A 14,840-nucleotide genomic window follows, 5' to 3' on the forward strand; every position below is an offset into this window, starting at 1 on the left:
GGCTAGAGAGAGGGCAGCTTGAAGTTTCACGTGGGACTGTGGATGTCTGGAGGACCCTGGTGGAGAGATGGCAGACATAAAGGCTGGGGAAAATTGTATTTTGTGTTGTATTCTGTGGGGAACTTTGAAGACCCAGAAAGACATTTTGTTGATGTTGTTTAATCTTAAGTAACTGTCTCTTTGCTGGCTTGCTAGATGGTGGTACTTAGTTGTCTAAAAGGTGTGTTTCTTAGGTTCTTGGGGGACATCAAAGTAAGTAAAGTCTGGCAACCTCTCTCTTCAAATCTGGACCTTTATATACTAGCCAGTATTTATTTTCCAAAGAAAAATAACTTTGTAGATGCTATTAGCCTTTGCCCAGATTCTGAGAAACCTATCATTTTTCAGGCTTGAAAATGTTTAGTTGGCTTTCTCTCCCACATACTAGTCTAAGTGGAATTTTTAAAACGCAATTTGACAGTACACATTAGGAACCTTTTAAATTTCCACAGTACCTGATGTAGAAATCCCACATCTGAGAATTTTCTTTGAAAAAACAACCTTATGGTGCTTTATATATTTATACAAAAAAGCATCATTTATAATAGCAAAAAATAGGAGTAACTTAAATGCCTGATAATAAAGGATCAATTAAGCAAATTCTGGTACCTTAATGTAATATTTTGAGATGCTTAAACTATTTCTACAAATAATTCTTTTTAAAAAATATTTATTTTTTTTTAGTTGTAGTTGGACACAATATCTTTATTTTATTTATTTATGTGGTGCTGAGGATCAAACCCAGGGCCTCGCATGTGCTAGGTGAGTGCTCTACTGCTGAGCCACAACCCCAGCCCCACAAATAATACTTAATGATGCAGAAAAATACTTATGGTAAAACAGCAAGTGAGAAATAATGATCTCAAATATGCTAAAATGCATTTTTAAAAAAGACTGGAAGGAAATATGCCAAAAAGTTGTTTAGATTGGTAACCTTAAAATGGAGGATTATGGATTATTGTTACTGCTATTTTCTTTTTTTTTCTTAAAGGGAGAGAGAGAGATTTTTTTTAAAGAGAGAGAGAGAGAGAGAGAATTTTTTAATATTTATTTTTTAGTTATCAGCGGACGCAACATCTTTGTTTGTATGTGGTGCTGAGGATCGAACCTGGGCCGCAGGCATGCCAGGCGAGCGCGCTACCGCTTGAGCCACATCCCCAGCCCCGCTATTTTCTTCTTTATATTTTCCTGTACCTCTCAGATTTTCTGCAATTGGTATGCAATACTTTTATAATATACACAAAATGTTTACTTTTTAAAAGTAATGGTATCACATGTTAACAGACATAAAAGTCACTTAATTAAACATAATTTTACTGGGCTAGGGATGTAGCTCAGGAGTAGTGTTTGCCTGGGTTTGATCCCCAGCACTGTCATAAAATTTTATTTTTACAAAAGATTTTGTAGTTTCAAAAAAAATACTAAAGAAAATTTTTATAAACAAAATTTAACTCCTAAAAAAGCAGGCGATTATGAATACTGTATAACAACATTAACGTTAAATGAAAATGGCTAAAATAATTATGATTTTGACCACCAGTTTAGCACCTTTAAGTAACCCACCCAGTATTACCACATTCTGGAGACACCCAGTAAAAGGAACTTTCCTACATATATTGCTGTCCTTGTAGTTGCTAATTCTTTGTCTCATTCTATAATAAAATAGCTTAGAGTTGGTAATTTATTGCTTACAGTTCTGGAAACTGGGGAATCCAGTGTCTGCCTTTGCAGAATCCTGGGCAAAGGCTATCTGGTGAAGGTTGGCTCTTTGCTTCAAAGATGACACCTTTTTCTATGTCCTCACATATAGCAGAAGGGTAAAGGCAGCCCTTTCAATCTCCTGTATAAGGGCACTAGTTTCATTCATGAGAGTAGAGCCTTCATGACTTAATCACTTCCCAAAAGGCCCTGTCTCCTCATGCTATCTCATTGGGTATTAAGTTCCAACATATGAATTTTATAGGGACACCAACAATCAGATCATGGCACACTTGAACCTCTCCATCCTTTATATCCTTGCCTTCACTTCCTCATTTTTTACACGTTTCAAACTTTGTTTTTATTTATTTATTTTTGGCAGTACCTAGGGCCTCACATATTCTAGGTAAGCACTCTGCCACTGAGCTAAACCCTCAGCCCATTGGTTTTTGTTTAAATTTTGCCTTGTTCCTTTTGAAACATGTTTATTAATTACTTTTGTTATGCCTCTCTAAATGTGACCTACTCCATGGTACTCTCCCATCATTACAGGACAGCTGCCTCATCTTGAAGACCTGTTTAAAAAAAAATTAAAAAAAAAACAACGGATAGGAAATTCAATATGTCAAAAGGCTAATGGGGGATTATGGATAGTTGATAACATTTTTCTATACATTTGAAATTTTGCAATATGGTTAATAAAAAGGTATAATAAAAAAATTTAAAGTTTTTAAGTTTCACCAGTACTTTCATAGATAATTATTGAATTATAATTCATTTCATGATTTCCAAGTATGTGTATAAGATTGATATACCTTTGGCAAAGAGGATATAGAGTCTGAGATCCTCTTTGGGTCAGAGAATCTGTTCTCCATCTTTTCCCCTCCGAAGCTGAATGCACTGTTCCCAGAATTTGCTTTCTAAAACAAAGATATGAGCACATAGCTTTTCAAAACTTTGAGTGTTCTTCAACATCACCTGCAGGATCAAGTACAAGCTCTTTAATATGACTCTCAATATTCTTTACATTTTATTTCCATTCCTCCTTTCCACCTTTATCTCCTAGTAACATACTGATCTTTTTGTTACTTATAATTATTATTTTATTTTTATATTTTTGGTACTGGGGAATGAACTCAAAGTCACTTTACCAATAAGCTACATCCTCAATCCTTTTTGTTTTATTTTTAAATTTTGAGATAAAAATAAAATGTTGCCCAGATTCGCCTCAAACTTGAAATCCTTTTCGTTAGCCACCCTAGTCACTGGGATTATAGGAATGTGCCACCATGCTTAGCACCTGCTAAAGTTTTTCTTTCTTCCTCACCCTATTCTGCATCAGATTACTTGCCATTCCTTAAACACATATTAACTTTTTTCACTTTTTTTATTGGCATGTAACATTGATATAGTAAGAGCACAAAACTTAAGTGTGCCACTCAATGGGTGTTTACACACACACATGTATATACACATGTGTAAACACCACTCAGATCAAGATCTAGTAAATTATCAGCACTTCTTTTTCTTGGGGGGGGGGGTACCAGTGATTGAACTCAGGGGCACTCAATCACTGAGCCACATCCCCAGCCCATTTTGTATTTTATTAGAGACAGGGTGTCACTTAATTGCTTAGTGCCACCCCGTTGCTGAGTCTGGCTTTGAACTTGCAATCCTCCTGCTTCAGCGTCCCAAGCAGCTGGGAATACAACAGGCGGGGGCCACTGGTGCCCAGCATAGCACTTCTTAAGAAGGTTCTTCCATAACCTTCTCCAGTCCAAGTCTACATCCCTACATTGAGACAATGACTATTTTGAATTCTATGAACAATGATCAGTATTTTTTGTTCTCAAATTTCAAAAAATGGAAATACCTTGTAAGTAATCTTTAAAGCATAGTACCTTTTTCCCTCTCCCTGATAATAGAAATGCCTTGGGATTACAGGCATGCACTACTGTGCCCAGCTCAATGGTTTATTTCTGGACAGAGGCCATGACATTTTATAGGACACAAAGATGAATCAGAGTACAGAATGTCCTAACACATTAGAATTGGTCATGGAGATTGGTAGAATGAAGTTGGATTACATTTCTGTTTTAGCGGAAAAGAGAGAGAGAGAAAGCGAGAGAGTGAGACATACACACACACTCACACACGCACAAACACACACACACACAATTTGATTTAGAGGGAAGTAAAATAGCTAACTTAAAGGGAGTTTGTATCAGAATGCTAGACTTTTTGATTCCTTTCCTGCCGTGGTTTATCTCACTGACACTCCTATTTTTATATATGAAGAAAGAAGACTGGTGTTTCTCATGAGGCTGGAATTACCAACAAAAATAGTTATTATAAAAAGATTTCAGCTCAATGAAGGAAGAACTTCTATTATCTAGAATAGGTAGATTTGAGAAGGAATGAGTTCTCTATAACTACAAATGTTCAAACAGAAGTTGAATTACCACCTGTAATTTTTCCTGTAGAAGACAGGTCTGATTCATTCATAATCTTCCTCTCTCTCTCCCTCCCTCCCTCCCTCCCCCCCCCCCTCATTTAGCAATGTTCCAAAACTGCCAATTTACTTCAGGATAAAGGCTCACTTTTTTTTTTTAAGTCCATGATGTAGTTCTAGGTTACCTTTACAGCATCATCTACTGCCATTATTTTTTCTTGAGAAATTGAACTGTATGAACCCTAATGTCTAAGATCTTCTTTTCACTTAAAAAAAATGCCATCTATTTGGAAAGCAGTATGGAGATTCCTGGGAAAGCTGGGAATGGATCCACCATTTGACCCAGCTATTGCACTTCTCGGACTATTCCCTGAGGACCTTAAAAGAGCGCACTATAGGGATACGGCTGCATCAATGATTATAGCGGCACAATTCACAATAGCTAGACTGTGGAACCAACCTAGATGCCCCTCAATAGATGAATGGATAAAAAAATGTGGCATCTATACACAATGGAGTATTATGCAACACCAAGAAATGACAAAATCATAGAATTTGCAGGGAAATGGATGGCATTAGAGCAGATTATGCTAAGCGAAGCTAGCCAAGCCCTAAAAAACAAATGCCAAATGTCTGCTTTGATATAAAGAGAGCAACTAAGAACAGAACAGAAAGGAAGAGCATGAGGAAAAGACTACAGTAAACAAAGACGAATGGGGGGAGAGAAAGGGAGAGAGAAGGGAAAGCATATGGAAATGGTAGGAGACCTTCAATGATACATAAAATTATAAGAGGTTATGAGGGGCAAAGGGGAGGGAAAAAAAGGGAGAGAATTGAACAACAGCAGAGGAGGTAGAGAGGGAAGATGGGAGGGGAGGGGAGGGGAGGGGGGATAGTAGGGGATAGGAAAGGTAGCAGAATACAACAGTCACTAATATGCCATTATGTAAAAATGTGAATATGTAACAGATGTGATTCTGCAATCTGTATTTGGGGTGAAAATGGGAGTTCAAAACCCAATTTGAGTCAAATGTATGAAAGATGATATATCATGAGCTATGTAATGTTTTAAATAATCAATAAAAAATGCCATCTTAAAAAAACAGACTTTCTAATGTTTCACAGAGGTAAGCTAAAGGGTGTGGCTGTAGTTTAAAATTTCATATATGGACTCCTCAGCACAGATTAAGTTGAATCAATGGGTAGCAAGTACATACATGTGTCAGTGTGAGTTTAAGGGCACATGAAATCAAATTGGGGCACAGGAGAAGAAACTCAATTTTAAGAATGATATTAATTTTTGTTGAACACTTCCTCTGAAATAGGCATTTTAACATATTTTATCTTGTTTAAGTATGCAAAAGGAAAAAGAATAATAGATACCTTATATCATATTTTTATGTTTATTTTTATTGTGCAGTATTGGGATTGAACCCAGGATCTTGCGCATACTAGGTAAGCACTATACCCCTAAACTATGTCCCCAGCCCCTTTACTATGATTGAGGTGAGCCCACACAAACTTAGGAGCTTTGGTATTGTCATGATCTTTGTAAGAATCATGAAAAATTTAAACTTTATAGAATGTCAACAGGCAATTTCTGGATACTTCTTGTGTATCAAGTTTATGCTGGGTGTTGGGAATACAAAGTGAAAAAGACATGATTAGGACCACACCATAGGGGCAATGCACTCTTTTTGACTGGAGGTTATCATCAAGTCTGGCTTTCTCCTTGAAGAAATCAAGTATAAGGGAAAAAATGGGACTCAGAGAAAAATGTTAGCAGATCTGATCATATTTCTTCCTTGCTTATACAGGTTCTGTAACACACCAGTAACTCTCAAGTATAAAGCTTGCTTTTTTTCAAATAGCATACATGGCCTTTTATGATCAATCAGTACATCTGCTTGGTTTGAGCAGACTTCTCTTTCAGGTGTCTTTCTTGGTTTTGATAACTCACCAAGTTGTCTTTCATTCAATATTATTATTGTTTTTTTTTTAACTAGGTTTTTGCTATGGTCTAGATTTTGTTTCTTAGGGTCCATGTATTAGGAATTTGTTTCCCAGTGAGATGATATGGAAGCTGATGGAACCTTTCAGAGGTGGGGCTAGTGGGAGGTTTCTAGATCACTGTAGGCCTTGCAGTGGCAGGGATTAAAGGTAGGTATCCTGAGAGGGCCATTATAAAAACCTGACCTTGACACCATGTTGCTTTCTGCTTCATGGTTTGAGATGTGACCCCTGGCTCTTACACACTTTCCTGCCATCATGTGATACCACCTGCCACCCTCACCTCCAGATATATGAGCTAAATAAATCTCTTTACTTCATAAGCTGCCTTTGATATTTTATTGTAGTAACACAAGTTGAATAACACCTATCACCTAGGAATAGAGTAGAATATGAATATTGATCCACTAGGGAATTATGTTTCTCAATAGATGGGATAAAATATGATTTAGAATGAAACTGAACTTCTGGAACTTCCAAACTGGAAGGTGAAATTTGAAGACTTAAATACAATCATAAGATCTTACTTCAAAGCATTATATATAAGTGCTCAGAGTATTTTTACAAAGCAGCCAGATATCTATAATTTTTTTAGTAACCTGTTTGTAGTTCAATGGAACAAACATAGGGCTGGTATTCTAGTCCTGTCTTTGACTTATTTTATGACCCTGGGCACTAATTAAACCTTATATTCAATTTCTAAAAAATTATAACCCACAAGCATGTAGGTATTGTAGATGATGTAAATATAAGTATTTGTGTTCAAGTTTATATCTGTTGGAGTCAGACTTGTAAAAGTAATATGTTGGGATTCAGAGATTGGAGGGATTACATTAGAGACAGATTGTGTGTATTTTGACCAGGAAGATTTAACAAAGGAAGTGGGAGTTGAGTTGGGTCTTGAGGGATAGAAAAGGTAGTAGAAGAGTGTTATCTGGAAGGGATAAGGGCAGAGAGGTCCTGGGACTTTGTCTGTCCCCAGCTTTCTTTTTCAGACTAATTATCTTCTGTACACTTCAGACTAAAGATTGTCCCCTAAATCAGAGGTATATGTCTGGTACACAACAGGTAAATCTTGAAGGTCTGCTTCTGCTTCTCCCATCCAAGCCTCAACCATGTGGAATTCATTACACCCTCTCCATATTTGTCCAAATCTTTGTTCATGTGACCAGTTGCTTTTATTGTAAGGTCAACAGAACCACCTTACTTGCTCAATGGTGAACTTTTGGAGACAGGAATCTGTTATTTCTTTGTATCCCTAGGCACCTAACTCAATGTTCTGCTTATAATAAGTAATCAAGAAATGTTTATTTAATTGAACTTCCTCCAAGGACACTGGTATCACTAACTACAGTCAAGGACATGTTAGTATCATCTCAATGATAAGTTTTATGCTTTGGCTTTTGTTTCTTGCCTTGTTCTTTACATTATCTGTTTGAAGTAAGGATGCAGTTTAAATATTTGCAGATGAGGAAACTCAGAGGGTATATTTGCCCAAAGTCCAGTTGATAAGTGCCCAAACCAGGAAGGGCTCTTTTGACTTGATATTCAGTACTCTATCCATTATCCCAGGGCTTTGTAGCATCAGACAGGGGAAAACTGTAGTAACAGAGTTTTCTAGTTTTCTCATTTGTAAATGGAGCACAGTACCTACCTCACAAGATTATTGTGAATATTAAATGAGAAAGTGTGTGAGGTCCCTAGCTCAATGCCTAGCAGTCAGTGGGTAATGGTTGGCTTGATCTCAACGAACTTATTACTTCTGGGGGATTCAGATGGACATTAATAAGAGGTATTCAATTCTGGGTGTAGCGGAAATAGATGAACTATATGAACAGAATTGTCCCTCTGTAACCTCTTCCCAGTTCCAGCCATTGAATCATAGGAAATTTTATCAGGCATTATCTTGTGAGTATTTAAGATTTAGCAGGGCCCAGTGGTGCACGCCTGTAATCCCAGCAAGTCAGGAGACTGAGGCAGGAGGATCAAAAATTTGAGTTCAGCTTCCGCAATTTGGCGAGATCCTAAGCAACTTAGTGAGACCGTGTCTCGAAATAAAAAATAAGATTATTAGTATCTTCCTTTCACCTCCGCCCCACCCCCGTTGTCATATCCTTTTCCTGCGAACATGTTATGTGTTCATGGATTGAAGCTGCGCGATTTAACTAGCTCTAATAACCTCCGAGGCTGGGGTCTTTTAAAAAACTAACAAAACCATTAAGTCCTCGTTGATCTAACTTTAAATGAGGAAAATAAAAGCCAGATGAAGAGGGGGCCCACTGATGACAATAGATTCTAAACCTGCCCGAAACGAAATAATTTCTAAGAACTCTTTTTCAAAAATTTTCTGGTGACTTAATTCCTGAATTGTCTGCCTTTTATAATGAAAAGGGTACAGCTGCGGTGGGCTAGTGGCGACGATGAACGAGTTGGGGGCGACCCTGGGGACTTCCTGGATCTAGCTCCCCGCTGGTGCTCAGGAGCCTGCACTGGCCGCCCAGGGTCCACCGAGACTCAGGCCGCGGCGTGCCAAGCCCGAGGGTGCACACCCAGGGCAAGGCTTCCTCCCCTGGGAGATAGCTTTCAGCGCGCGGCGCCTTCGCGTCCCTTTTCCCGCCGGGGGTCCCCTGCGTAGCACAGGAACCTGAAGTGAGCCGCGCGACCTCGCGAGTCCTGGGCTTCCTTAGGCTCCGCGGTGCCCGGGCGGGCTGCGGGACCTCGCGACCCTCTCTCTGTAGCTCCGCCCTCCCCGAAAGCCCCGGTGACTTCGACCCTCGCCCTCCGCTAGGGGGCCCGCCCCCTGCTCTCGAGCTAACGAGTGTCCTCGCGCGCGCTCCCTTTTCCTCAGCGTGGGTGTGAGTGCGCAGTCCTACTACTTCGGCCCCCTCCCCATTGTTTCCTCGAGGCCACCACACACCCCTGAGGGTGGCCCCTCCCCCAGGGTGCTCCCCCTCCCCTCTCGGTTTAACGGGTGCCTGGGGGACCCCAAAAGCAAGGGAGGGGACACCCCTGAACAATTCCTCGGCGTCGGGGCTCCCAGGCCTCGGCGCCCGTCTCCCCCAGCCCAAGCCAAGACCCCATTCAGGGTTCCGTTCCTCTCTCCCTTCCCCCTCTCCAGGGCTCCCACTCGGCCTCGGCCCCCTCCCCTCAGCGGGTCCTCCTCTTTCTCTCCCTCTCCCTCCTCCTCCCCCTCCCCATCCCTTCCCCCCCACAATGCAGTTCGCGGCGCGGCGGACATGGCGGTGGAGTCCTGAGCTCGTCGTGTCCCGGCCTCCAGCGGCGGCGACGGCGGCGGCGGCGGCGGCACCGGCAGCGGGAGGCGGAGGGGGAGCGGGAGCCACTGAGATGAGGAGGCGCCGCGCGCGCCTGTAGCTCGCGGGCCTCGCAGGTACGGAGGTTCCGGCGGCCGCGCTGCGCGGGGTGCCGAGGGGGTGTGCTCGGGAAGGCCGGGCGGCCCCCAGCTTGTCCTCTTCAGGTGCGGCGCCTCGCAGGTGTTGGGCCTGGCCCGAGCGCTTCTCAGCCGCCCTCTTGGGGCCTGACAATTCTTTCTTTGCCGAAGCAGGCTTCGGGTGTCCCAGGGGAAGGCTGAGGTGTGGGAGGTAGAGACGGCGGCCTGGGCGGCCTGAGGAGGGCATTGGGGCTCTTCGGGCCGAACTCTGTGTAGCGGCTGGGGCTACCAGCCCGGGGCCGAAACCTGTTGTAGATCCGCGAGATGGATTTTGAGTTAACGGGAATGGTTTGGAGCATTCTCTTGGATCCAGTATGGTTCCCTGTCATGTGTGCTTTATCTTTCACCCTTGTTTATATATAGATGTATATATAACATGTAAACACACACACACACACACACACACACGCACTCACACACACACACACACACACACACAATATTTCCCCCAAGCTCGTCCTTGTGGGAGAAGGCAGAGGTGTCTGTGTGTGGATTTCGTTTCTTGCTCGCCCGCCTTCTCTGTCTTCCCCCGCCCCCCCGTCGAATGGTGGTAATGCGCGCTTTTGACGTGGGTAACTGTGAGATTCGTATTTGTAAACAGACAGCACTCCCCTAGTGTGCTGCACGCCTCCGCAAGAGGTTTTAGATCCTTTTGGTATCTGGATTGGAAAAGAGATGTTTAGACCTAAAAGCGAGATTTCTAGTCGTGCCTGAATGGGATGTATTCTTGTTGTTTTAACAGCGTTGAATAAACATTTTTTAGAACACCAAATCTTAAATCAGATAAATTTTGTACCTTAGTTTCCGTATATCATGTTTCTTTATTTTGATACAAAAGTAGTTCCATAGACGTTTGGCGTTCGGCTCCCATTTGTGATCTCCATAAATTAGTGTCCAGAAATGCAATTCAAATTGTATTGTTGGCGTGCATTTAGTAATTAGCTCTAGTGGATCAGGCTACCTTTTATTTCCAGAGATTTTTATCCCCCAAGTCTTGCAGCAGCAAAATGTTTGTAACATTTGGTTACATGTTTGTAACAACATATCCTGTCTGTTAAAGTAGTAAGAATTACTAGCTAATAAAATGGGATAATTCCAAACAGATATGATAATTTTAGAGAAAATGCCGTGCCACGGTGTTGAATTGTGGGATGGCTTAAAAAGAAAAGTTGAGTTTGTGTATGTATGCTGAAATTTTCTTTACTCAATCCATGCTTGTCTCCTTTAAGTTTGTTGTACACTGCATCCTAGTTCTGTTTAGTCACAACTTATAAAGAAATATTGTTTCATTTAGAAAGCATTGCTTAAGATAATTAATAAACTCACTTTGCCTCGTGTGCGTTGATGCTTTTATAAGCAAATTATAAAAAGTTTTAAAAACCATATGCTTTAGGGAAGATAAGAATTTTAAGCTTCAAAAATAGAAAGTTCCTTAAAAAAGTCTTATTTTAGTTAAAATTTCCTGCTCTTTGCAGTTTTTCATTTGGCTAGTGAGGAAAATGAAAAACTAAAGCTTCCTTGAAATAATTTGGAAGTGGAAGTGAAAGATATTGACACTTAATGTTTGAAGTCTAGCAAATATCTAAATACAGAAATGAAATTTAAGATCTTTCTTGTCTTGATTCAAATTGTTAATCATATAGATAAGTTAAAAAATATTTTCATGCACAAATTTAGTTTAATTTTGTAAATACTGAATCACACTTAGCATTACATTTGTTTTAGGTTAAGTTGGTTAGAATAGTGTCTACATTTTAATTTTAGACTTTTTCAAAATCAGAATTTATAATTACAATTATAAATATCTCAGACTTTCAAAAACTGTTTAAAGAGAATTTTTATTAGTTCTCAGAGCAGACTCATCTTAGTAATTAGAGAACGTCTTTTGACCTCAAAGTGAACCTTGGCATACATAATAAGTATCATTAATTATGTTTTATTCTTTATAGAATGTCAAATCAGGATCTGGCCAGGGGTAGTGGCACATGCCTGTAATCCTAGCTTCTTGGGTAGCTGAGGCAGGAGGATCACTAGTTTGAGACCAGCCTTAGTAAGTTTGAAGTAAGCCTCTGCAACTTAGCTAGACCCTCTTTCAAAATAAAAAGTAAGAAAAGGGCTGGGGATGTAGCTCAGGGGTAGGGCACCCATGGGTTCAATCTTCGTACCCTCATCCCCGACAAATAAGAGTTTTAAAAAATCAGAATCTCTGGATAGAAAAAGGTGTTTGAATTTATTGACTTTGGAATGTTTCAGAGAAATGAAATATCCAACATTACCTGTAAATGCTGATGCCAGTAAATTTTGTTTATCCTGAAAAAAACAAAAACCATTTTCATTTAATAGAATCCAGTGAGATGTATTACTTTCTAAAATAAATTGTAGATGTTCTGATAAAATAATGTTACAAAATTAAAGTCATGTTCTTAAAAAAAAACAAAAAAACAAATAATTCTAGAAAGACTTGAAACAGACGGGACAAGGCCACTATAGATCAAAGCAGGATATGTGGACTTTTAAAAACTAATCTTAGAATTTTGGTTGTTTACATATACCAAATGAATTCTTTTATTTCTAGAATCCTAGACAATTGCCTAATTTGGGGAATGTTAAAAACCAACATGTTGGGTCTAGGGGTTGAGGCTCAGTGGCAGAGCGCTTACTTTGCACACGTGAAGCACCGGGTTCTATCCTCAGCACCACATAAAAATAAATAAACAAAATAAAGATATTGTGTTCATGTATAACTAAAAATAAATAAATAAATAAAAAACAAAACCACCACCAACAAAAAAACACATGTTGTCCCTAAGTGTTTCTTATAAACTCAAAAAGAAGAGAAGGTACAAAAATGCAAAGATTAGCAGTTCAGATTTTTTCTGTTAAGTAACAGATTTAATTATTTTGTGTGGAATGGTTTCTAAATTATTTGCATATCTATTTTCTCATTGGATGTCTATAATTACCTGTGAAAGGAGAAGAGAGAATGGAACTAGTATTTATTAAAGCAGTTGCTTTGTTGCAGGCTCAGTACTAGACATGTTTATGCATTTTTTTTTTTTTACTTGCTTGATGTAAAAACCCTGTTTCTGTGACTCAGAAGTTAAGTAATTTGCTGACAATCATAGAGTTAGATTTGAAAACAGATCTCTCGAATACATATGACTTATTGCTTCTCAGGTATATTGAGTATTTTCTCAATTTTGTAGAATGAGAAACCTTCTAAGATCATGCATGTGTTCATTCAATTATTCACTTCACAGACATTTGTATTTGTACTTTATATTAGACACCTTTTGAATTTTTATCTTGCAAATTAGATCACCACATGAGATAATGTTTGACCCGTGATTAAAACTGTTTTCTGACTTCTAGTCTAGTACTTCTTTCTTCTTGACTTCTTTCCTAGTAGATTCTATTAATTTTTAATGGGTAATTAAGTATTCTTTTTCATACTACTTTCCTTTTCCTTTGTTTCAAACTGTGTGTGTGTGTTGTTGTGTGTGTGTGTTTGCCTAAGATCTTTGATCCAAATCATACTGTTTAAGAATTTTTGGGGCTGGGGATGTGGCTCAAGTGGTAGCGCGCTGGCCTGGCATGCGTGCGGCCCGGGTTCGATCCTCAGCACCACATACCAACAAAGATGTTGTGTCCGCCGAGAACTAAAAAATAAATATTAAAAATTCTCTCTCTCTCTCTCTCTCTCTCTCTCTCTCTCTCTCTCTCCTCCCTCTCTCACTCTCTCTTTAAAAAAAAAAAAAAAAGAATTTTTGATTTATCATAAGTCATCATCGTCTTTTTTTTTTTTTAACCAGGGATTGAACCCAGGGTTGTTTCATCCCTGTGTCACATCCCCAGCCCTTTTTATTTTTTATTTTGAGACAGGGTCTTATGAAGTTGCTGAGGCTGGCTTTGAACCTGTGATCCTCCTGCCTCAGCTTCCTTAGTCTCTGGGATTACAGGCTTGCTCCAGTGCACCTGACTTACAAGAGTCTTTTGAAATAAAACTACATCTGGGAGAATTATCTTGTTAAGCAACATTATTATTATTATTATTATTATTATTATTATTATTATTATTTTTGTTGTTGTTGTCAGTGGTGCTGGGGATTGAACCCAGAGCCTTATGCATGCAAGGCAAGAACTCTACCAACTGAGCTATATCCCTAGCCCTTGTTATGGCTTCTCAGGAAGTTTTTTTTCACTCACGGGCTTGGACTAGTTGACTTTTTTTTGGTTTAGCATTGGAAAGTAATAGATTGGGGGCATAGGGAAGTCTGGCCTGGAAAGAGAGAAAAACATTCATATAAACTTAGTGCCTGACAATAAAAGTGAGAAAAGTTCTGGGCTGGGGTTGTGGCTCAGAGGTAGAATGCTTGCCTACTGTACGTGAAGCATCAGGTTTGATCTTCAGCACCACATAAAAATAAAATAAAGATATTATGTCCACCTGTAACTAAAAAATAAATATTAAAAAAAAAAAAGGTGAGAAAAGTTCTGATCTACACAAAGCAGCCTGTACTTTGGAAAAGAAATAGGTAGGGATTGGGGATGGAGATCTGTGTTAGAACTCTTGCATGTGTCAGCCCAGAGTTCAGTCCCCAGCTCTGTCAAAAAAAAAAAAAAAAGTTAATTACTCATATCTGATAGTTTTAAGATTTGTAAAGTTAATTGTTTACTGTATAGTTACTATGTGCTAAAGAAATTAATTTTCTATATCATGATCTTATAAGTTTTTCCCTCAGTCCTCATGTCATCCTATTATCTTCATTTACAGATGAACAAAGAAGGTGTAGAAGGGTTAACAAGATTTCATATTTGGTTTGCAGCAGAGCCAGGATTTGAACTGAGGCACCGGGTTCAACTTCTGATGTTAGGCCATCTGATGTTAGAACCAGAGCTTTTCACCATTACACCATGTTGCACCTCAAACTTGGGGTGTCAAAATGTAGTGTGCATAAGATGTTAATTGTGTCTAGTCACATAGGTTGTTAAAAAATATTTCTAAGCACATAAAGTATGAGTTATATAAAATAACTAAATCTGATTACATCTTATCAGTGTGCTAGCCATTGTAGTTTAAATAATTATTAAAATTGATCAGTTAATAAGTATTCATTAAGTGCCAGTCATGTGCTACGTATTAGAGTAGGCCAATGAAATTCAAATAGTGTTTAGAGGTATCTTGTGAAGGGT

General features: G+C 39.2%; 1 protein-coding gene across 7 annotated transcripts in view; it reads left to right on the forward strand.

Moving 5' to 3' along the window:
* Positions 1 to 8,834: 8,834 nt before the first annotated feature.
* Positions 8,835 to 14,840, forward strand: part of TUT4 (terminal uridylyl transferase 4) — a 126,888-nt gene continuing 120,882 nt past the window's right edge. For 4 of the 7 annotated variants that reach the window (XM_081307134.1, XM_081307135.1, XM_081307136.1 and 1 more), the window contains exons 1-2: positions 8,835 to 9,054; positions 9,419 to 9,587. The gene's annotated coding sequence lies outside the window, so the exon portion shown is untranslated. The remainder of the gene's footprint in view (positions 9,055 to 9,418; positions 9,588 to 14,840) is intronic. The other 3 variants (XM_081307137.1, XM_081307139.1, XM_081307138.1) reach the window with 2 other exon arrangements.

Source organism: Spermophilus citellus (genome assembly GCF_964194105.1).
Source record: "Spermophilus citellus genome assembly, chromosome: 9".
Lineage (NCBI taxonomy): Eukaryota > Metazoa > Chordata > Mammalia > Rodentia > Sciuridae > Spermophilus > Spermophilus citellus.